The following is a 25,340-nucleotide window of genomic DNA, read 5'->3' on the forward strand; positions in this document are numbered from 1 at the left end:
AAGGCTTGTTAATCCACAAAAGTTAGACTCTTCTAAACGCTGGTATGGAGTGTTTATTGGACAGAATGTAACACAAAAGTCAATTAGCAACGCCACATACCACTTGGTTGAACTGTGGTGACTTTAGGCTAAGTGATCATATTTTTTAAGAGAAGAGCATTTTATTGGCACTTTCTCTAAAGAACTATATATTATCTAAACACCAAGAGAATCAATGGTTCTGAGCCAGGCTGCGTCAAATACATTCCATAACCTTGTTATTTATCTTATTAAACAAGATATATCATATATATTTTGCTATAAATGTCATTGAAACATAGAAACCTACTTGAAAGAGCACTATTCTTTCAAGCGGTAGCCTAAAAAATCAGTCTTACGAAACACTTAAGTGTCTGTATGTAAACGCGCTCTCATGAATATGCATGGAAATCAAATGAAATATATGAGCGCCGAAGCATCGCTGTTTAATCTATGTACACTGATAATATATGCATGACAAATTGCACTTATATGGTAATCGATGTGTGAGCATTTACAACAGGAAAAGAAGAAAAAATGAAGGGAGTGAGGAAAAACATGCGAATAATTAAAACACGAAGATGCTTTCAGCTGCCAGAGAGAATAAAGTATGGAAGTATTAAAGCGCGGCAGAGCTATGGGAGTGTGCGTGGATGCTATGACTGGCTGCTAATGAAACAGGACGAACTTTGTCTCGAGCAGAACAACGGACGAAGTGCTGTCATTAAAAACATGTAAAATATTCGTAATGTGATGTAAGGAAACATTAAAAAAAAAAAAACAAGAGTGCATATGACAAACGGATGACAGAGTGGGTAGGTAGATCAAATGAGAGGTGGCAAATGACAAGTCACTGGTAGGTAAAGGTGGCGCGCGACGCATTTTTGACATGGCAGTGATGGGTTACATACATCACTTAGCGGGTATGTAGGCGTGTGAAGAGCTTAAAGCGCGCGCGTACAAAGTACATTACGACACAACACAAGTGAAAAGGTTGAAGGATGAAGAAAGCGAGCCGAGGTAAGAAGAACGAAGAGCTGAACGACAATGTGAAGTGACAGGCGAAGTATTTGAGGTGACTGCATGACTGACTGACTGGCAGGCGAATGAATGGACGGATAAACAGGACAAGCAACTGGCAGTGAAGCTAAATAGACAAGAGCGCCGTGAGACAGTAGCACAAAATGTGTGAGCGTGATGGGAAGTCGATAAAGAAACAACGCGCCAACGGAGTAGAAGCAGAGCACAACGAGAAGGTAAAATAATACAAGTATTTGTGGCTAACAAAACTGTGCGAAGTAACGAATCTATTAAAAATGTATTAAGCGCGTTGAAGGGAAATGAGAGTCGGAACGATATGGCTTGTAAGCTGTACTTTAGCGGTGATTGCAGCGCAATGAAGGTGGTAAAGCGGCGGTGGGGGTTGGAATGCCGCGTTTAAATGCACGCAATATTGGCTGTAAGTGTACGCGACAAGCGGTGAAAATAAAGGCGACATGACCTCTGAAGCGCCAGCTAAAAAATGCGGACGGAAGAGAGTGAAGATGGAGTGTGGCTTACAAAAGGACACACGAGTAGGAAGCTAGCTTATAAAGCGTCGCGAAAAAGTCAACAGACTGTAAAAATGAGTAGAGATCCAGAAGTAGAGGAAGAAGGGGTATGAGTTTAATGACCGAGGGGAGGTTGGTTGCAGTAATGACGATGGCGTTGTATAGAAGGTGAAAATGGCGCACTTCCTACCTGCACACAACACATAAAAAGCGTCGTCTTGTCTCGTGACGCGCCGCTTGTTGGGCAAATATGATTGCGTGAGCGGCGAGGCAGAAAACCGACGAGCACTTGCTTGTGGCACGAATCGCAAGCATACATATCGGGTAGGTAGGAGCTGACTTGGAAGCCTGTAGTGAAGCAATAAAGGTGGGCTGGAGAGGAGCAAACGCTCACATAATATACGATATGTATAAATATTTAAGTGGAAAACGGCAGTATCATGCATAGAGCAGATTTTTTTTTTCTTTATAATTTTCACGCATGCAAACACGATATGTGAGCGGCGAAGCCATCACTGCCATCTAAAACAGGAAAATGGGCTAGGAGGTTGCATAAAATCACGTGTGTACTGATGTTGTGGTACATTTAATTTGTATATACCTATATTATATATGTATATGTTTGGGGACAGCTCCAGTTTTGCTTGTGCGCCATTAACGGCAGTTAGGTCTACAACAAATTGGCGCTGGCAACATTTACATGTACAATTTTTGGTGGAGGCGCAAACGTTGCAAAATTGTAGCAGGTCTAAGCAAAGCCTTACAAAGCAAACGAGGAAAAAACAAATATGGCAGCAGTCAGTCGCTGGTGAAGCTGGTCCAGGCACATATGCGTCAAAGCGGTTCTGCGACATGTCAAGCGGCCGCAACGGCATTGGACTAAGTAAAGCGTTAAAAAGGAGAAATCACAAAAAGAAAACTGAAAAAAGGAAAAAGGAAAAACACACAAAAAAAAAAGAGAATAAAACGAGAAATATCACAAAAAAAAAAAGGAAAAAGTCATAAAAAAGAAAAAGTAATAAGAAAAATGAAAGAAGAAAAATCAAAAAGAAAAACCACACACTTACACATGTGCAAATTTGCCGCTTTCAATTAGAAATGGGCATAGGCGACAACCAACATGTATGCAGGCACTGACAACTCACAAAGGCACAAACATGACAGGTGAAAAGAAAGCCTATACAAAGGCGCCAAGCATTTGTAGACGTGTTATTTTGTCGCAGCGAAACGAAATTGAAGTGCGGTGTAGGCTACGAAACAAGTTTAGAAATAATAATGCGACAAAATAACAGACAATACGGAACGTACAGTCCCTGTGGTGTCGCTGCAATTTGATTGTGTTGGAACAAGCAAAAGAAATGAAAATGTTAATAAAACAACAAACGGAGCAAAAATAAATAAATCATATAGCATGAGAATTATACCAATAAAAATTTAAGTTATGCATTAAAAGGAGGCGAATAATATAAGTCACAATAAATACCGCATAAAACGTGAGTCAAATTAATATTATAAATAAAATAATGAATAAACTTAAAGAAAAGCAGAAAAAAAAACGCTAACTTCGTCTGCACAGAAGCTATAACATCCTTTAAAGGTGCATATTTTATCACTCATACTTAAAATATCGCTAAGGAAAATAGGTATACCTTTAAAAAAAAAATTCGAATTATTACTGAAAATCTTATTTATTGTCTGATTTGGTTCAAATTCCAGTTGGATTACGGATAACATATAAGTTTAAAAAAAACATTGACGCTAGATGGCGCCAGCATGTCATTAACACCTAAACTCTTCTTCTTATTAAACATTCGTAGTTTCATAAATTTAAGTTACAGAAGTCTATAAAATGTCGGTGGGGACTGCTGATATTGTCGATTTAGTGCGACTGTCAAAGTGTCAACTTTTGAGAGTAAGAAATGTTTTCACTAGAAATCCGATTTTTGAAAAAATCAAAAAAATTTTAGGTCACTGTATGGATCATTTGTCTCCGAGTAATCACTCAAGCATATTTGAAAAATGTACTTTTGAAAAAAGTGAAGGTGCGATCAGAGCATTTCGTTACGAGTAATCATTCATTTGAAAAAAGGGATTCAAGGAAAAAAGGTAATTTGATGGAGGATTAAACTGAGCGATTACACTTTAGAAACAGCTCACAAACGTTTTGAGATATCGACAATCAATAAAATGTTAGTATGTTATTTTTAAAGGTATGTATATTCTATCGAAATATTAAACAAAATATTTTTTTAATTTCACACTTATGGGGCACAAACGAATTATGTTATAAACTCACGCTGAAAACCGCTTAAATGTAATCATGTACTAATTATATTTGAAAAAATATTCTCAACACTCATTTCTTCTAGTGACAGATTTTCTATATGAGTTAATTATCTCTTTGATGTATCAAGTGTGAAACTCTGCATATTTGCTAAAGCTAAAGCTCTCTCTCAACTCTGTAGTAAACGTTGAAGAGCATCTGGAGAGTAAAACCATTGAACTATAATGCTAAATAGCTGGAAGGGAGAACAAAACAACGCTTAATTCTGTTAAGAATGAATGGACTTAATAAAATAATAGAAACCCACAATTAGTTTAAACCTCAAAACAATTCAAAATAAAAAGCTTCGACTAGAATTAACGATAAACGAGGGTGAAAACATAAACAAATAAAAGTGACACACAAGTAAATCAAATATAACCCAGCGACACCCTTAAAACGACTGAAATAAACGCTCCCCTTACAACAAAAAATATATAACAACAAGAAAAAAAAAAAAAATAAATAAATAAATATAAAAAAAGCAAAAAAAAACAACAAAAAATGTTGCTGTCAACACCGTAATAGGCAAACGTCAGGTGTAAAAAAGCAGAAACTGCCATCTAGCGCGCGCTAATGACGTTGACAGCAAACAACAAAAAGAAATGTGTTCAAATGAATAACAACTTAACAACAACAAGAAAAGCAACAATGACAATAAGTATATGCAACCAAGCGCTGACAACATTTGGCAATTACAGTTACAAGAGCATTTTTTTCTTTTTTGCGCCCCCCAAATGGCTAACGATGTTGTTTATTTGTTGGTGTTGTTGTAGTTGTATACCATATAATACCAGTAAGCGCGCATACCTATGCTATTGTTGTTGTTGACTTTAATATGTACATTAAATCACATTTGACACGCCGAGTACGCGTCTCGTCTGCGCCGCTGCAGCACTGTGTCGGTATGTTTGTGCGGCTGGTGTGGCTGGGTCACTAAAACATCGTTTTTATTGGTCATTAAAATGATTATTTAAAATTTCTAATTTATTTTTTGAGTATCGTAACAATGCGGTAGCTGACCGAGGTTGGCAGTTAGCTAAGTTACAAAAATATTTATATACTTTCATATATTTAGGTATGTACATATATAAATTGGGTTGGTATTTGCCTTCAAGAGCGATTCGGCATGATTTATCTCGTTTTGTTTTATTCATTTACGGCACTGAGGAATGTTAGGGCTCAGAGTTAGCGAACATTTAAAATAGATTTATGCATGCTGTTTATTGGGTCAGTGGGTTTGGAGCAGCGATCAAACAAACAAAAATACAAAAAAAAAAAATTCAAAACAAAAAATTATACAAAAAAAAATGTTAAAAAATTATAAAAAAAAATGTTAAAAAATTATAAAAAAAAATGTTAAAAAAATAAAAAAAATAATAATAATAATAAAAAACAAATAATAAAAAAAGAAAAAAATAATAAAAAAAGAAAAAAATAAAAAAAAAAGAAAATAATAAAAAAAAATAATAATAAAAAAAAATTAAAAAAAATATAAAAATCAAGAAAATACCTTAATTCAGCTTGCACCGAAGCTATAATACTCTTCACCAATAGAAAAAGTTCCTTTAAGAACTTGATTTTGACTGGTCAATTTGAAGAAAGCGAAGACAGCCATATTGAACGAATGTCAAGAGCAAAAGGGGCAAAATCGTATTGTTTTAGCAGGCTAAATAATTATAGGTCAACCTTGGTAATATAATATGTATATATACATATATAGATAGGGATTTATTTAGTACAAGTCAAAATAATCACTTTAAATAATATAGAATTTAAAAACCTCACTACTCTAATTTTATATGCTTGCAAAAAGTTTTGACGTTAGATTACCGTTAACGCTTGTAAAAGTTTTAACTGCCGAAAATTCCAAAAAATCACCATTTTCTTTACGGCTTCACAGTCACAAATGGCTTGGAAGTTTTGCAGTTGAAAGCCGCATTTTCAAAGAATCTTGCTTTTATAGGACGATTATGAAAAGAAATTTTGGGAGAAGCAGCTTATTAAAAATACGGTCACCACTATATAGCGCGTGTCAACACCTGCAACTTTTATCATCTAGCGCACTGCCCAAGTACACACAATTTCTTTGTGTGTAATTAACATCCGTAATGTGCCGTCACTCTTTGCCAAATAACTGTAAATGAGAGCACGACACTGTAATTGCATGGAAAATTTACATTCGAAATTCAATTTTGTGCTATTAATGCATTTTCTCATTATAATTACATGGACAAATAGATTTCAAAGGAAATGCAAATTCTTAAAATAAAAAAGAGAGAGCGAATAAATTTTACTGCTTTTAAATTTCAATTACTATCAACAAAACTATACTAGTGTTATTAATGCTGTTAAAGTAAAATTTAATGCAAATTCTGTTTTTTTTTTTGCAAATGGCCATACATTTTTTGCCGTTTTAGGTAAAAAAAAAAGAAGTGATGCTAAAAGCCATTTCAATTAATATTATTTTTTGCCATGAACTTTAATTAAAGTGAGAGAGAAGAGCAGTAAAGTAATGCACCACGCAGCAAATGTATTACTGAGAAGCTGTATAAGCTTTTCATTATTATTTTACTTGTCAAAACTAGTCGTCAGCAAATCATTGAAATGAAGCTTGTTGGCAGTGCCGGTGGACTTTATAATCTGGGGAGGGTTACTGAAATGTTTTTTTTATATAAACTATAAAATGATTTATTGAATTCTTTGCAAAAAATTTGTTATATTCTTATACAAATTTTTGGGATCCCAAATAGTAGTTTTTTTAATTCCGAAATTTCGAGATTACAGAAATCTGCACCAAAACAATTATGAACAGTATATGTATCGTTTTTCGTATTTACTATGTTTACAACCTAGTAAAGTCTTCTGATGAGAGCAATGATGAGAATTTAAACAGAGAATACCGAAATTTCGGGATCAATTTGTTTTTTTAAATCTTTTAAAAATACTATACTTTTTTATCGTTATTACTATCGAGAAAAAAATTTTGGGATCCCGAGTCATTAATTATAAATCCCGAAATTTCGGATACAATTTTGTTAAATATTTAATATTAATTGGAAATACTTTATTATCATCATTACTATTCAGAAAAAATTCGGGATCCCGAGTCATTAATTACAAATCCCGAAATTTCGGTATGAAAATTTTTTAAGCAAATAGATTGTTAATGCTTTGTTATAGCTTAGCAAGTGTTTCGAAGCCGTTACTGACGCCAATTTACTGCTACCCTCTCTATCGTACCGCCTTTGGAAAGCAGTTAAATATAAAAAATAATTTTTATTATTTTCTGAACCATAACAAATCATAAGCTGATGATATTCTGCACCTGGTAAGCGTTATTGATTGACTATTTTTCTACGTCAATAAAATGTAAATGCAACGTCAGCTAAAACAAATTGGCGCCATCACGGACAGTTATCACATAAAACAATGACAGTGGCGGTTTCATTTAATAAAAAACAGTTTTTATTTCTAATTAAAACATTTATGATGTTTATATAAACACTTTAAGGCTATACAATATTAATTGTTTAAATTGCGGTACTTACAAAAATATTTCTCAACGTCCAATGAGTATTTTGCAAGTCGCATAAATTGCCATTCAAATGGATGAATCGAAAGCTGCAATGTAAAAGGAGAGGAAAAAGTTAATTAATTTTAAAATTAAATTTGAAAAACTTTGCTGTGGAGCAAAGCAAAAAAGTGCAGATGTATGTATGTAAATAAATAATAATAAAATAGACGAAAACGTAATTAAAGCGAGACACAACCGAGCAAACTTTTCTACGGACAATGCTCAAGAGCGAGATTCTTTAACCTGCAGCGTTGCAAGTGAAGCAAAAAAAAGAATGAACATTCTCTAAACTTAATGTCGCAAAAGTCTTAGTCTTCGCTGTTACTTTTTATCCTTAATCTAAAGAACAAGCTCAAACTGTGTCTGAGAACAGGTGGCAACCTCCTCATACAACTGTAATAATTATAAGCAACTTTAGGCGGTTGCAGGTGGAACATGGTATGCAGAGTAAAGAGCAGTCAAACTTTTCATGTGTCAGAAAATATTGTAAAAAAGAATAAAAGTAATAAAACACTGACTCTTCCACAAGCTCGGCGATAAACTGCGGTTAGACAAAGTGAGAGATATGGGTGTATTAGCGTTGCCACGGTCGGTTGACTGCTTTGCTTATACGAATTAACGGTGCGTTACTGTTAAACAGCCTTAAACAAAGTGTGCGTTCACAAGGGCGCAACTTGAGATATATGATAAATAGAGATAACGGAAAAAAAGTTAGATAAATGTGTGGGTCAAAGAAATTGTGAAGGAAAGTAGCGAAATAAAGTAAATAAATTATTAAAGAATTAATGGAAATATTTTACAATATAAGTATACAGAGTTTGACTACTCTTAATTTCGTTAAGATTTTGATAGGTCAGTTTCTATGGCTATGGCGATCTGCACAATATGTTCGGAGAATATACCGCTGTCTCGACAAATAATTCATAAAAATCAAAATCATCAAAAATTATATGGTATATATGCTTAATATGGTCTCCGACCTTTCCTTTTAGCTGCTGTAAGCTTCGTGGCTTACGTACTATACCTTGCTGAAATTTAAGATTATAACTTTTCATTCGAATGTAATTGTAGGTGCTTATAGTTCTCAACTGACTTATGATTTATGCTGTTTTTCTTCATATTCATTTACTTTATATCCAACAACATATAGTCTAATTAAAAAATCTAATAATAATAATAATAATTAAGGGATTATGGAAGCCGTGATAAGACGTCAGGTTTATAATAAAATTTTACTAAAGTGTCATAGGATAGTAATTTATTAGAGCCAAGTTATTATATGTTATATAATTTGTGAGAAGTCTCTCTTATGTTCTAGATATTGCAACAAACATATAACTTTCCAACATATTTTGTAAAAACTACCAGCTGAGTTAATAGCGCTTGGTCAGATATGTTTAAAATTTAAGTCACTGCATTTATGAAGTGCTTATTATCGTTGAAAAGAGGACACTTCTTCAGCATTCATCACTTTGGATAACTCTAAAACTACACAAAACGGTGAAGAGTCTTTATATGCTATGATAAACAACGACTTGGAATATAGAAGGTTTTATAGGGTATGTAGTTGGGCAGTTTCACTGAACACATACCCACAAATCAAGTTTTAGTTGGAACAAGACTGGGAGGATGTAATTTAAAAATGCAGAAGACTGGTAAGAAATGTAGAGTGGATGAAAGTAGCTAGAGGAAGGTAGCTCATACGTATTTTTCAGAGATCTAAATGCTACGGAGTGCTAAAGAAGTTGATTAAATCGTTAACAGGTTTATAAATCGACACAGATCGATACAAGATAGTCTTGTGTATATTTATGTATGTATATAGAACGTTTGCGGTACTTTATTCCAATCTACATCAAACTCATATACTTTCGTTGTTCGAATATGCTTCATATTCAATGAGTTCAAACTCAATCGGGCGGTTACCCAAGCTGTCTTTTCTTATTTGAGTGATCAGCAATTCCTTTGCGATTTCGCCAACAAAGCGATATGATCAAGGTCAGTGACCGCTACTTCTTCTGCCACTTAAACAAAATTTGGACGTTCTTTGAAGTTTGAAATTTCGCAAAAATCCCTAATCAACGAACGTTCTTTTGGGACATGTGCGCGCTGTAAGCTTAAGCGGTCACATGGCTACAGATTTGGCGATCGACAAGCACAATAACTACAACAATAATCACAATAAGAACAACAATAGTGTTTGGAGTAAAATCACATTAGCGTGTAACTTGAGCCATTGCAGTTTGTGCATTGAAAATAATATGCGCACAACAACAAAAACAGCAAATTTATATACATATGTACAAACGACAAACAGAAAATATATATGTGCACAAACATACATACATGCATAAACAACAACAACATGTTGAAAAAACAAATGTTCAACAGAGTGAATGCATAAATAAATATGGTAAAAAGCAACAAACAACAACAACAAGAAAAACGTGCAAAAAGTAAGAAGATCAGCGAGGTAAAAAGTAAACCGGTGTTAGATGCAGGAAGGCATAAAAAAGCGCAACAACAATAAGAACAACAGCAGAACACTAACTTTATGCACAAATAAAGCACATGGCCGAGATTGAATTAGACTGAAACGAGGCGAACGAACGGTAAAGGAACCACGCGCAAGCACATGCAATGCAACACTGCCACGGCCGAGCGACTGGGCGGCTGAGAGGCGACAGCGCGGCAATTTGTTGGCGTTCAACGGAGAATTGCAGTGCCATAATAATTCTATATGCCAAGCAGGGTATTCTTCTTATTATAATTTTTGTTGTTGTGGTTAGTTCGTCAGCCTCTCACACGGTTGGAGAAGAAAGCGTCGACTTTTTGGTAAGCTGAGACGCAGCAGCATCAGCGTGAGTTTGCATGCATGTGTGTGTGTGTGTGCGTGCTTTGCTGACTAGCGGTGAACGGTGCTGAGCGTTTGCGTTAGACACGAAATCATTACTAGCAGATTCAGCGCATCTCGCACTTGCTGGTATTGAATTTCGAAAACTTGTCGAGAATATCTAAGCTCCGTTTTCTGTTTGTAAGCGTACGAGTATGTGTGTATGCTATTGAGTGGGTGTGCGTGGCGTTTTAAATATTTTGAAAATGCATATATGAGCGCTAATATAATGCAAATTGCACACTATTTACATATGTATGTGTATGCGCATCAAATTTCATTCTACCTTTTTTTGTTTCCGAAAAAAACCTTCAGCTCGCAACGCGCTCTTCTCACCAAATGACAACGTAAAACAATACTTGCGTCAAAGTAATATGGCAAAAAATTACAGCATCTTCAAATGCTTTTGTTCTTAAATAACACAAAAAAATTTAAAAAAAAATGTGTATGCTGCTTTGAAAAATTTACTTTTGAGTCCCATGCAAATTGTTATTTGCATTTTTATTGCGTTTGGCATTGCTTATAGCTATTAGGATTCTGCGAGCGACAAACAGCTGCTTTGCATAATGTAATCATGTATTCCTTACATATCTCTATTATGTATTTCTTTACGATTTTTTAAGTCACCGTGTAAAAAAGTTTTCCATACAAAGACTTCATTTTAATCAATCAGTTTGTATGGCAGCTATAAGATAGAGAGGTCCAATCGGAACAATATGTTCAGTACTTATGGCATTTGCAAGGAAAATATTACATGCCAAAATTCGTGAAAATATCTTGGCAAATAAAAAAGTTTTCCATACAAAGACTTCATTTTAATCGATCAGTTTATATGACAGTTACAATATATAATATAGAATTTCAATATCGCCGATTCCAACAAATGAGCAGTTCCTAGGAGAGAAAAGCACATGTGGCAAATTTCAGAACGATAACTCCAAAACTGAGAAGCTCAGGTATATGAAGATTGACCGATATGGCTAAATCAGACCGAATTGTTAGCACAGTGAGTAAATAGTCAGTGAGACTACTTCAGAGACCATAAAAGCTATCTAGTATTCTATACTACGAACAAAAATGATATGTGGTTTCAAAAATTAACTAAAGTTGATTGGAAGCTGGAATATTTTAGTCAACTCGCTAGCTTATTTCTTAAGGAAATGAAGACATTTGCTTTTTATGTATCTTTTTATTATTCATTCTAAATTGTAGATCTATAAATCTTTTACAGTTGTGGTTTCGTGAGTTTCGTATGGAGGACAGTAGGTTGGGTTCCTCGTGCCAACAAACATAAAGCAGGGGTTTTTAATGGCTGTCGATCCAAATATGAGGAGAAGTTCGTCCAAAGCGTAGACCTAGAAATATTGCTTCTAGATAAATAATGTTTAATCTACTAGCAGTCATTTTACTTGCCGCTTCACTACATAGTCGAACTAGTAGCAGCCAAAAAGCTCAATTTTCTGATTAAACTGATTTTCAAAATCGGAAACTCTTTCAGATTAAGAATTATCTGTCAACTACTTGAGGAAATATGCTATAAACGTTGCTTGCGTAAACAAAGCAAACGATAGAAGTCAAAAATCATCATTGCTTTTAGCAACATTCGAATTTAACTGTAAAATAGTAAAAAAATTTACTCGCATAGCAAAGCACAATAACGGATTTGTAGCAAAGCGACATGCGACATGCAACATGCACCCTAAAATATTAGATTTGCTGTGCCATGTATTTTGTCAGCTTGAACCGTTTTGATGATCTATAAACCTTTTTACGATACAGAAAACGACGAATGTCAACGGTAAAAATAACAGCAAAATTTGGCAATTCACCACAAAAGGTGCTAGGACGCAGGTGAAAATAAATCTGCTTAAGAACAGCGACAACAAAAGCACTCCATTTGCACTAGGCCACTCCACACGCTGCTTGTTAGCTTAGCACAGAGCCAAATGCTTAGCAAAGACTAAGTCCTAAGACTGTGCATGTGAATTGCCGGTGCTTAAGATAACATACACAACACATGTTGCAAATGCCAGCTTGCTGCTAAGTTGTCAAGTTATTATTACAAATGTTGCACACTTTGCAAACTCGGCTTGCTGCAACGAATTCTTGCAACAGAGTTGACACTTTTTGCTGTTGCAAAATGCAAAAGTTTACATTGTCGTCGCTAAAAGTGTGCGCAACTGTTACGAATGTACTGTGCTATTATCCTTATATAGAGTAGACTGCCATATAGAGTGCAGCCGCTGAAGTGGAGTAGCTTTCTGGATGGCGTTGCGCCGAAAGTGGTAGTAAATGTGCGGCCAGTCGTAAATGCAATTGCCATGCAGTCGGTTTTGAGCCAAAAAAACATTTGCTTGTGACGAAATCAAAACCAAAACAAGAAAAACCGTTTACTTCGCTTGTAGCAAAGCTAAAATGCCCTTCACAAATAAAGAAGTTTCCATACGAGAACTTGACTTTGATCGTTCAGTTTGTTTGACAGCGACTCGTATATGCTATAGTGGTTCGATCTGGAAAGTTTCTTCAGATATTGTAGCGCTGCCTTGGATTATAATCCATGAAAAATATATCTTGTCAAATAAAAAAAGTAGACTATAATCCATGCCAAATTTCTTGAATATATCTCGTCAAATGAAAGAAATGTGCAGGGTATAAAAATATATATTTCTATGTATGTAAAAATACACTGACTGTTAAATATTGCATACAAAGCGGTGACAGGATGCATAAATACATATGTAAACACATACAGACATATATATAATTCCACTGAACCAAGTTTGCTTCTAAGTAGAGTGCTTGTATGTTTGGCACATAAGTAAGCGAAATACTTCTTTAGGGTGTCCATAAAAAATCACTAATAGATGACGATAAAAAGGGTAGGACAGCTTATAAACTTTTTTACGAGGAGGGTAATAAAAAAATAAGAAATAAAAGTGAAATGAAATAAACAAATTCAGAAAGGGCTAATTTCGAGTGGAGTAGTAACTTAGAAAACTTCTGTAAGCCAAATGATTTATTGGATATCTGAAATGAGAGCTCAGACGGTATTAACTTTCGGCATACGTGAGAGTTAAGATCTTAAAACCGTGTGGGTGCGCTTTCGGACTCAAATATTTGTGGAAATTTGCAAGAAGACAAATTCTGCTGTAAATTTGAGGAGAGAGGACATGAGTTCTTTGGTATATTGGATAACTAATATCACTTTTTTCTATGTGAGCAATTTTTTTCTTGAGCATCTAGGTATACTTTTATCTAAGAGACTGATTTTTATCTAAGCAAATTACTAAAAAAAAAAGGCCGAAAGTATTAAATTAGCGCACTTGAAGAGCTTTACAATGAGATAATATAGTTTTAGCCTTCGATATTACGTACTTTGGTTAACGTTAACCGTTACTTATCAAACCGCTATCGAGAAAAGAACTGCCATAGGTGGTTAGATATGTAGAATTATGCATACAGCGGAAAATAACAGCATTACCGGTCTTATAAGACCAACTTTTAAATTAATGATGAAATTTAAAGTGTTCTTCCAATACTTAGTTCTACACTAGAGGCACTAAAAAAGTACCAATGATGCAATGAGATAATATGATTTCATACAGTATTCGGTCTTCAGTTTCTGGTTTCAGCCTTCCGGCACACATGCGAAAATGAAATCTAGTTTAGTTGAAATAAAGATCTTCAAGAAAATATATGAGTTGAACAGCGGTGCTAAAAGATGACAGAAAAACATTTGATCAGACAAATTTGCTGAGAGAACTATACATAGCAAGCGAGGAGGAAAAGGAAATACTAAAAAGAACTAGGTAGTAAGGGTGGCATAATATCTCAAGACAAAATTACAAATTTTGCTTTCGAGAAGTAATAGTCGTTTGCATTAAGACTAATACTTATAATATGGTAGGTAGTATTAAGCTATTCACGAACTTTTTACGTGCAGTATACTAAAATCAAACATCAACAACAATATTTTTTAACAAGTACTATGCTTACACAACAATCAGTTGACAGTCGTCTGGCAGTAAGTGTAAGCAGTCAGCCACGCGTAAAGCGCTGCCGTGCACTCATTCTACACACGCGTCACAATACTTGAACCAACATCTCTTCAACAGCACTAAGCTTTTTTGTTTTTAACGACAATTCTTGAATGTCACCTGTCCAAAGACTTTTCAGAGACAATAAAGCTTAAAAGGTACACCACCTCAAACCCCTTGCTTTTGCTATGTGTTTTGTGTTATACACTTTTGAAAGGTTTTAATGCGCAGGGCTTAAGTTGGGGTAAGGTAAGTGGAGAAATATATGTCGGTGTGTTATTTAAAAATAAATATATGTAAATACTACATATATGTATGTAAGTAGCTATGTAAGCTATATGTGCATGTGCTTATGCAATGCTCATTCCTCTTTGTGGGTGTTTACAATGCAACTAAATACTCGTATAGTAGAAATTTGTAACTGGAGTACTCTGAATGGGTATTTCGTAGTAGGTGTATATTGCTTAGTCGTCGTCGTCATTAATGTTATTGCGGTTGTTTTTGTAATGCATACTCGACATGTTTACCTCTGAGCTTGTGTAAGGTTTCTTCTACTTTTGTTTTGCGTTTATTTGCGTCTGCTGGAAAAATTTAGTTCGAAGGTTTTAGGACTGATGTGCGATATAGTGAAATTTTAAAGGGTAAAAAAATTAACTAATAACAAGCTATGTACTCCTGGTGGAACCGATGAAACGTTGCAAAAAGATCGGTGAAGAGCAAGCCGCCGCTCCATAGAAATATTAAGAAGTAATATTTTTTGATTTCTATTAATAGAAACGTGTAGGCAACTTGCAAACCGACTCTTAATGTACCGTTGTAGTGTAAACAAACGAGGTCTGCATGCTTTTTATTAGAGTGCACTGGTCTAGGCAATATTTAGTAGGATTTCTCGCTGCAAGCAACTCCGCAAACATTTGCTCGTGGACTTGACCCCGAAATGCCAAGCAAAGAGCTCATAAAAGCTCGACGGTATTTTGCAGAATTGAATTTGTATTTGAAAAAATCTAAACGACTTTGGCACGTTCTTTAAAGAATAGCTCCACTCACCAAACAAAGAACCGTAAGTCAAAAAAATAACCTTGAACATGAGCTTTTGCTAATTTCCCTTCGACTTGTGTCCTCAGAGACGGTATTATCGGATCTTCAACTCAATTTTAGACTAAAGCTATGCATGGACAACATTTTTAAAATAACTGACACTACGAAACTTAAAAAATAGCATCGAACGAAAGCTTTTTCCATTATTTTCCTCGAGATTAAAAGACCGGGTCTACAGCTTAATTTTGGATAAAACTATATGCTAGAACTGCTTCGTTTCAACGCGAGAATTGGTTAGAAGTGGATTTTAGTGGTGCTTCATTAGATCTAACGACTAACTGTGGATGCAATGGTTACGTGAAGAAGTGGCCTCACTAACCTCAAGACAGTCGTAGTTATATACAATAAACCAGTTGTGACTACGAAGCTGCAAATAATGCATATATTATATTTCTTAGCAACATCTCAGCGGCATTACGGTTCAGTCTACTTTCTCGGTTGCAATTTTACAACCTCCAAAATGGCGCGCTGTGCCTTCGGTTTCGTTGCAGTCTCTAATAAACAACGGTATTTTTTTTTGTCTTTCGCTTATTGCTTGGCGAGCAATTTTCCCACCTTCGCTGTTACTGTATACAGAATGCTCTTTAACGTCTTCTTCGGCGTTGTTGACTGCCACATTTTTTGTCTTGCCTTGCCACCACATTGCCATCAATGATCAATGAAATGTGTATGTTTGGCACAGCTATTGTTGTTGTGTTTGCTCTTTGCGCATTCATTGTATGCATTGTAGCTGTTATTGTTTTAAGTTGTTTATTGTTCTGTAAGGGTGTTGCCACTTTTTCGTCGCTCAAGTGTGAAATGAGAACAGCGCCGCGTATGAGCCAAGCAAAAGCTTTTCTATTTTTGCCATACAAATGTAAAAACAAAAAATAACTGGAATGCAAAAGAAACAATCAGCGCTACAAAAACGAATCGGGAAAAAAGCGCCAACAAATACAAACAATCGGAAAGAAGAAGCGACAAAAGAAGCATGTTTGATTTTCTTAGCAAAGTGGAGTGTGTTGCAGCAACTTCGGCGGCAAGAAGTCATTGCTCTTTGCCAATATATTTGTGGTTTTTGTAATTGTTTTTGTTTTGGTGTAACCAGCACTGCCATCGCATGACTTTGTGAAGTGAGAAAATAAACTTTTGCCAACTCTCCTCTTATGCTGTTTTCTATTTTCGCTCGATTTTGTTGCGGTTTTTTGGCACAGAAATTAAAAATCTTTTTCCGCTTGTCGTCGCCAAGCTGCTGTTTTTTGTGCGGCTTATGTTGTGTGCCGATCTGTCTAGCAGCAATGGCGCGTTCGCTCGTAGACGGTGTCTCATTAGCAGCAGCGTCTTAGGTTTTTTTTGTTTGTGGAACAATTGTAACGGTAACGGATTAAAATGTTAAAAGTTTTTCAGTTTGCTGTAAAGTTACTCAGATAAATAGTAGCTGTGGTTTCACTTAGCAACTTAACTCGGTTTACTTAGCAACTATGTGAAATTGCTTTTTTCTAACCTGAAATGGGCTTATGCAGCGAGTTCCGGTGATAAATAAAGTCATTTACAGAAATCAGTTTCGAGTTCGAAAACAAAATAAATTGCAAAAAGAAAATGACACGAAGTAATTGCCGAATCATACACAAGGCAGGTGATATCTTAAGACATAACGGCAGCAATTAATCCGTTTACGAATGAACTATTTAGAGCTATTTCTCAGAACCTTATTATTATAGCTATTTCAAAAACCTCGATCTTACTAAGAATTTAATAACATCTGATCAAATTTGAACCGGATTGCCACGAAAAAAAAATACATTCTCAAGTATTTTAATAAAAACCCTTATTACCCCCTTCAAAAAAGGTTCCTGAGTCAATGCAAGCCCTGCCAATAGCATTGTATTTATGTCTTTTAATAAAGAGAACCTGGGATCCACCAAATTGAAATGATAATAAATCAGTAGAAAAGTCGGGTTCTTAAACTTCGCAGTTAACAAGCTTTACTTAGGCTAGGATACAGCGAATTTTTTGGTCTGCGACACAGCTATTTAAAGGAATCTCACGTTGTTTTCAATGAAATAGCGCCCTCACATTGAGACCCAATAATATACATAGGTACATAAATAGTAAGCTACAAATTCTACAATTACTGTTATAACATCAACTGGTTCTTAAAAATCATAGCTTCAATATATAAAGATAATATACCCGATTCACCATTTTAAGCTATCTAAGCTTTGCTGAATCGAAGTCAGCTATTACAGACCTTAACTAAATTGTATCTGACAGGCTTTTGGAAACTGTGATTGACTTAACCGAGTAATATTGTAGCTTATCGCATTGCAGCTAATCGCAACATCATTCGATAAATCAATTGCGTCAGCATGAATATCACTTAATTCCACATATGAATGCATTCAATCAATCTTATCATATTTATTACGAATTAGATCCCAAAACGGATTAGGTAAAAGAGGATTTCAAGTGAAATTAATGCAAGCGACAAAAAATTGATGAATCTCCACACTTGTTTTCTACGCAATCAATCAATTAAGACACAACACACGCAATGCTATAAGCCGATATCACATGGAGCAGATGTAATGCTATCTTGTGCAGCGGCTGTAAGGCAACAGTATTGAGATAATTATTAAAAGCGTCATATAGAATTAGAATTATAGTATTTCTACAGCTAAGCTTGCGATAAAATAACTCGGAAAACTGTTGTACATAAGTGTATGTAGGGCTGTTAAATGAAACCGAGCAAAGACGAGTCATAAAATCTCGGTTAAACAGAAAGCGCTGACAATGCAGGGGAGGCGGAGAGGCAAATGACAAGCGGTCGGTTGCTCGTTCGACAATGGCAATTTGTCATATTGACTTGAGTCATACAATGATATGTAAATGGATATATATAGCATTTTGTAAGCGTATGCTTGAAGTGTACTCGTTTGCAGTTCTGCGAATCGGTATAGTATATATATAATATATATACTATATATTGCGGGATGTGTGGGTCTTATGTCGTGTATTAATGGTGATTTAATTCAATTTGTTCTGATTATAATTGCAAGTACTAACAGCATACTTTAGATGTAAGTAGGTAGAAGATTGCTGTGGTATTGAATGCTATAAGCCTGGTATGAAACTAATTCATTTCAATATAGCACCGGTCGGCTTTTGCGCAAGGAAGGTCACACATATATTGAAATCATTAAAGTACAACCGATCGAACTTAACTTGATTTAATATAAACACCCTCTTCGACTTTGAGCTAAAGAAAAAAGAGAAAACACGTTAACTTCGGCTCTTCACAAATATACAAGTTTCAGTTTGTACGGCAGCAATATGCTATAGTCGTCCGATCTGTATAATTTTCTTAAAGATAGTAGCGTTAACTTGTACAGGAATCCATGCCAAATTTCGTGTAGATATCTCGGGAAATAAAAAATATTTCCTTACAAGGACTTGATTTTAATCGTTCAGTTTGTATGGCAGCTATAAGCTATAGTGTTCCGACTGAACAATTTCTTCGGATATTACACCGAAGGTATTTCGCTAAGATTCACGTTTTTCTCATACTCAAGTTATATTCTGATAATTAGCGTTGAAAGGACGACAACTTCGAGATTAAATTCTACAATTGTTTGTAAGAAATAATTTACTGATTTGGACGTTACGTTAGTTACTCCATAAGGGGTTTTCGAGATTGTAAGCTTTCAGTTATTGACTGCCATTTCCATTATGTCTTTATCGCATATGAAAATACTGGTATCAATTTATTTTACGACATTTCGACCACAAAAACTTCATTATACTAGGTATTGATTACTATTTTATAGCTTCGACTCAGGTCGAATCACATATTGATTTACAAAATTTCTTTCGTCCACATTAGAAGTGATTATTATATTACTTTGTTTCAACGTTGAACCGAGCCACAGACTGACTTACAAAAAACTAATTTTGAAACGGTTGCCAATGAAACCAGTGTCTTTCGCGCTTGACACCGTTATTTTACTACACATAATTCAAACCTATGTATGTTTGATAAAAAAAAATCCGTATATTCATAAGTCTTATTAGTAATAGAGCATTATATGGGACAGACAGGGTGCAGCTGAGAATGATGAGATTTGATTGTCAGTCAGTTTAACAATGCATAGATTGGCACTGATGCGAATAAATTGCGCTGAGGACTTAATGGCGAAGGCAGAAAGAGCGGTATGAGAGAAGGCGTGTGTGAGAGCTTGTTAAAACAGTGGGTAAGTAAACACGTGTAGTGGAAATATGAATATGAAAAGAGAGTAGGTGTAGGTTGTACATATATTAGATACAAATATAGACTCGCATTACATACGACCCAACTGAAGACAATGATAAATGCGCAAGATGGTTACAGAATAGCAAAGTACTTTTGGAAGAAAGTTAACAATTCATGTGAGTAAACGAAGAACGTCATTAAGCACGAAAAGCGCGGGGATTGGCAATGCAGCAGGGACTCAAAAGCAAAGAAACACACGACGTAGCGCAGGCGATAATGCGGCGGAGATGAGAAAATCGATGTAGACGTGTACTAAAATGATATAAAAGCTGCGCTCAAGGCGAAAGCCAAGCAATACAAATATGAAAATTAAATTACGAAACAAAAAGAAGCAGTGGCATAAGCGAAATTGTGAGCGCCACGCTTGCTGGTATTGGCAAATAGCGTTTATTTGCTAAGCCAAATTGTCTAAATAGTGATACGTGTACGTTTAGCCGAGGCAATTATAGGCGTGCTAATATGCGTGCCGGAAGGAAATCAGCGGGAGCGCAAACAAAAGGTGGAAGCGTATGCGGAGCAGGCAGAGCTGAAGGGCGTGGAAAGAGAGCGCGCTGAAATTACGGTTTAATGTGTGGAGGTCTGAAGTAGTAGCTGAAGGGAGGAAAGTAAAATTTCCAATTGTTTGCGCTGTCGATGATGTGGTTAATGGTGGCGCAAACGAAAAAGAAATGAAAGAAGAAAAAAACCAACAACTAAGCAGAAATAATTATGAAATTAGCAGCAACAGAAGGAAAGCGCGTGCGGAGGAAGCGTTATGCGAAAACTTACGAACAGCAATCAATCAAATTTTGCTGCGCCAAGCAAACGGGCAACAAATCTTTGGCGAGCATTTTCCCCACAACAACTCCCATCAACAGCGCTCTCTTTTTCTTTATTTTGAGAAAGAGAAATAAAGGTAATTATTTTGAACAGTAAACGAAGCGAGAAACAACAAATGGATATGTAGGCAGCAGTGAGCACAAGCACAAGCGATCAAATGAGAATGATAAAAATATGAAGAGTTTATGCGCGCAAAATTAATTTCGCTGCTAAGTGCCCACATGCGGCAGCGCGAGTTTGAGCGTAATGAAATTGAAATTATTGCTATGGCAATGCTGCAAAAGGCAAGCAATAAAACAACAGCAAGAACAACAATAAGATACAACAATAACAAGAACACAAACAAGCGACAATAAATGCGAGTGCGTAACTGCTGACCCAGAGTGCGGCGCGGCGCATAAGTTGTGGGGTGAGCTGTTGCGGTCGCGCGCACAAGTGCAACAACGGAAATGCGCAATTTTTAGTGCTTTGCTTCTGGTTGTTGTTGTTGTGATTTTAATTTTATCTAGTAGCCTGACAACAGCGCTGGACAGCGAACGAGTCAGTCAAGTCAGCATAGAAGCTAGTGGAGCGGCTAACGGAAGACGGTACAGCAAATGCATAAAAAGTTATGAGGAAAATTAAAATTTAAACGAAATTGCTAAAACGCTCACGAAGCGCGCATTATGCTGATTTTGATTTCATTTTTCCTACCATTCTCACAAAAAGTTTTCAACGCGTGTTCGTTCGCCTTTTAATTTTCTCGAAGTTATTAAATGTTCGGACGAGTTATATAATATCAATCAGGCAGTGACAGCTGTTTCGGGGAGGCGGCGGTTTGGGTAACGAAAATAAAATTTGATTGCTGGTATTTGAGTGAAGAAGCTGTGGCGTGGTTGGAATCTGTTAGATTAAAGGATGTAGCATACTTAAGCTCTGGGACTATGAAACTGGGGTTAGCGACAAATTTTTATGTTTTCAAAAGCTGTAGCTTAGCTCAGAAAGTTTTTTAATGAATAAGTTAATATTTTAATGAAATTAAATCGCACAGTTGGACACAATTGCGGTTGTTGTAATTTATGATTTGTGGAAAATATAACAAAATTCTTATTTTACGTGCTCGTTAAAAGCTCAAAACTACAAAATTATTTTCTTCCAGATATTTTAATATAAAAATGTAATAAAAACAAATAAAAAAGACAAGAAATTGATTTTGATAGTTCATTTTGTATGACAGCTATAAGCTATATTGGTTCGATCTGAATCATTTGATCGGAGATTGTAGCATAGCAGTGTACAATAATCCATGCCAAAGATATCTCGTCAAATAAAAAAGTTGTTCATACAAGAACTTGAATTTTATCGATCAATTTATATGGCAGCTATATACTATAGTAGTCCGACATCGAACGGTTCCGACAAAAGAGCGGTTTTTTGGGCGAAAAAGATGTGTGCAAAATGTCAGATCGATATCTCAAAGACTGAGGCACTAGTCAAAATATCATTTATATATATGTTAGTATTATATAAGTTAGTATTTTACGTAGCGCCTAATTGTAGGCAACGATATACTTAATTTATTTTAATGCTATTATAAAAATGTTGCCTACATTCAGGCTGATACTCAACTAGCGTATCTAGTATGCAATAATAAAAATATACTGCCTTAGATTTCAGTATATAAAGCATATCAGAGTAGGCTTTCAAAAGAAATAGGTATGAAGGGCAGTTTACCCTAATACAATTATCATAATCGGGAGTTCTGAATGAAGACAGGGAGAAAATTCTCAGAGATGAAAAGTGAAAACCACCTAATAGCAACGAGTCACTAGTCTTACGCTATTCAGAGTTCTTTTGGAAATTTTGTTGTAGATCAACCAATTTTTATATCAACTATTGATCCTATACTTCGGAACTGTTTGAGATAAGGAAATGTTGTGAAAAAGTTAAAACGATACACCAGTGGGCTCAGATATCGAAAAGCATCGCTAAAACTCTACAAGAGCTTCACTTATACTGATGATGATGAGATCGGCAGTTTGTTAGTGATAGTCGGAAACTGCTGATAGAAAAATAACTTCCTCGTCTTTCAAAGGAGAGCAACCGAGATACAAAAATACTTTTCTAAACTGTAAAGTTTATAGAAATGTATATAGGGATGATGATAAGGGACGGACTATCGTCGAAGTGAATATTAATCAAATAATAGCTGATATGAAAAATCAGAGGGAGAGATATAAAGCTATAATATGGAGAAATCAGTAAATTTTTTAGGTGCATATTATGAGTATTTCGTTATCGGATACGAAAACATCTTTCTTGGAACAATTTCAATCACACATCTTTTATTAAACATCTTCAATATCAAAAAATAGGTTAGTAAAGTAGAGGGGCTTAGTTCAATGAGATCTATAAAAAAAGCAATTACACAATCTTGAGTGTAAGTGAATGAGACCGCATTGAAGATATTTAGGACTAACACGGGGCAATAATTTTCCGATACGATTCACATCAGAACATGGTATCAAAAATTGGTTTCATTCATTATTGGCGCTGTTCTTTTGACATGGAATACATAAATTGCCAGAAATGTGAGAAAATGTTATAGCTTCAGATGAACAAAAAATTTCTGAATATTATATTGTAGATGTTCTTCTTAAAAAAACGTACAAATTTGGAAAAAAAAAACACGTACGAACATATGGTAGTTATGGACCCAATAGATTGAGAACTAAGCGGCGCATTGAAGTACAAAGTGATAATTTAATGATTATAAAGTATTTCTAAGTATATTTCTGTGTTATTAATCCCGCTGAGAGTACCTTTTTTGATTTGGAATATATCATAAGTGCTCACTATACAATTATCGACAATTGAAAAAGCTTAGTACGAGACCACGTTTACATAGCTCACAGCAACTCAGCATTTGAGTACATATTTTTGAATTTTTTTATACAGGTTTAATGTTTAATGTTTCATTTTAATTTTATTTGCTTTCATTTCCATTTTAATTTAACGCTGCATTTTTTCACATTCATTTTAATGTGCGCTTTTACTTAGCGGCAAAGCTGAGACGAGCATACCGAGCTTCATACACATTTTATTTTTATTTTTTTATTTATTTTTTTTTGTTTTTTTTTTCACTACACTTTATAACAATAAAGCAAAAATGGAAATAACACAGCTTTTATGATGGCCCTTTGCTGGCGAGTGCTGTTGGATGTGTGTGTATATGTATGTGTGTGTGAGCTGCCACTTTATTTTGCCATTTACATTTATTTATGCATTCATTTAAGCGCAGAAAGCACGGCTTTTAGTTGTCTGTCTGCTTGTCAGTGTGTGACAAATATTCTAAGCGACTGCCACCCCCCTGCTCCTGTTATACTTAGCGGTGTAAATATTGCGCGGCTGGCGGGCAGTGCGAAGTGTTATGTTGCATTGTGTGCTTTGCTAACTAATTCCCTGCAACGTGCTTGGATTTAATACTGACACTTGCCCGCATATTCAACTCACACATACACCCACATCCATTTAAGAAGTGGGATAAAAAATGCGTAATAACTTCTAGCGAAAGCTCCAATGTAATTTCCATTTTTATTTGAAATTATATTTTAATTTTTCATAATTTAATTTTTAATACACTCCGCAAATATGTAATGGCTTTGTTGTTGTTGCTGTGTTTTTCTTTTCTTTTGCTGTGAAAGAGAGCATCGCGCGCTAAGCTGCTGTTGTTGTAGGTTAGAAAAAAGTGGCAAGTGAAAAAATTTTACAAAAAAAAAATTTTTTATATATCATTTCAACTGCACACAATGGCTTGTTGTTGTTAGCACAATTGAATTTTCATGTTTGCATATTTTTAAATAATATCAATTTAATATGCAGAGAAATTAATTTTTCACATTCAACAGGATTTGCAATTTCGCTTGAAAAATAATTGGAAAGAAATTTATATGAAATTGTATGCTTGGGATTAAAGCGCTTTCAAGTGCTGGAAGATCAAAAACCAGCTGATAAAATTATATTGTGGTTTTATTCCATTCCATGCACATTGGCAACAGTTCGGTCATCGAAGTATGCCCTATAGAAGAACTGTCCATGTGCGCCTCCTTATATGAAAATGCAAGCAATGCTTTATCTAATTTTCCAGACGCTTGTTATAAAATTTGGCTCGGGTGGCAATGAGTGCCTGCAATAGACTCGACTTGTTGTTGAGATCATATTCTTCGAGTATCTCTCTCATTTTTTTTTCGATGGTATGTTTCGTGGATGTACGACTCGCAAAAGGCAAGTTTTCGATGTTTTCACGACCTCTACTGAATGGTTTACGCCATTCAAATATTTGTGTTTCTTATAAAGCGGGTTCCTAAAAAACGTCTGCAACATTTTCAACGATTCCTTAGCCGTGATACTTTTGCAAAATTTTTGCAAGGTAAAAATCAGCAGACAAACTTTTCGCGTCGTAAACAAACGGCTGCCAAAACACACACTATTGACATATGAACATTTAAGTTTACACGGAATGGACCAGTCCGAGTTAAATTTGTTAAGATGGTATATAAATTTACTGTACGAGATAAATCGATCGTGAAATAATTGGAGATATTAATGCAATTTCAGGAAAAAACAAACTGAAATTTCTTTAATTTCAGAAAATTATAAGTTCTTTTCGAAGCCGTCAAATTGTATGGAAACGCTTTACTCGGGCTTTCAAATATATACCTCTGCTTTGGTTAAATGCCAAGTTTCAAGGAAAGCGAC

At 35.2% G+C, this 25,340-nt stretch overlaps 1 protein-coding gene across 18 annotated transcripts in view; it reads right to left on the reverse strand.

Moving 5' to 3' along the window:
- Positions 1 to 25,340, reverse strand: part of mub (poly(rC)-binding protein mub) — a 156,437-nt gene that overhangs the window by 80,936 nt on the left and 50,161 nt on the right. For 16 of the 18 annotated variants that reach the window (XM_070111535.1, XM_070111538.1, XM_070111536.1 and 13 more), the window contains exon 2: positions 7,443 to 7,515. The exons of the other annotated variants lie outside the window; for them this stretch is intronic. The gene's annotated coding sequence lies outside the window, so the exon portion shown is untranslated. The remainder of the gene's footprint in view (positions 1 to 7,442; positions 7,516 to 25,340) is intronic. 18 annotated transcript variants of the gene reach the window in all.

Source organism: Bactrocera oleae, chromosome 6 (genome assembly GCF_042242935.1).
Source record: "Bactrocera oleae isolate idBacOlea1 chromosome 6, idBacOlea1, whole genome shotgun sequence".
Classification (NCBI taxonomy): Eukaryota; Metazoa; Arthropoda; class Insecta; order Diptera; family Tephritidae; genus Bactrocera; species Bactrocera oleae.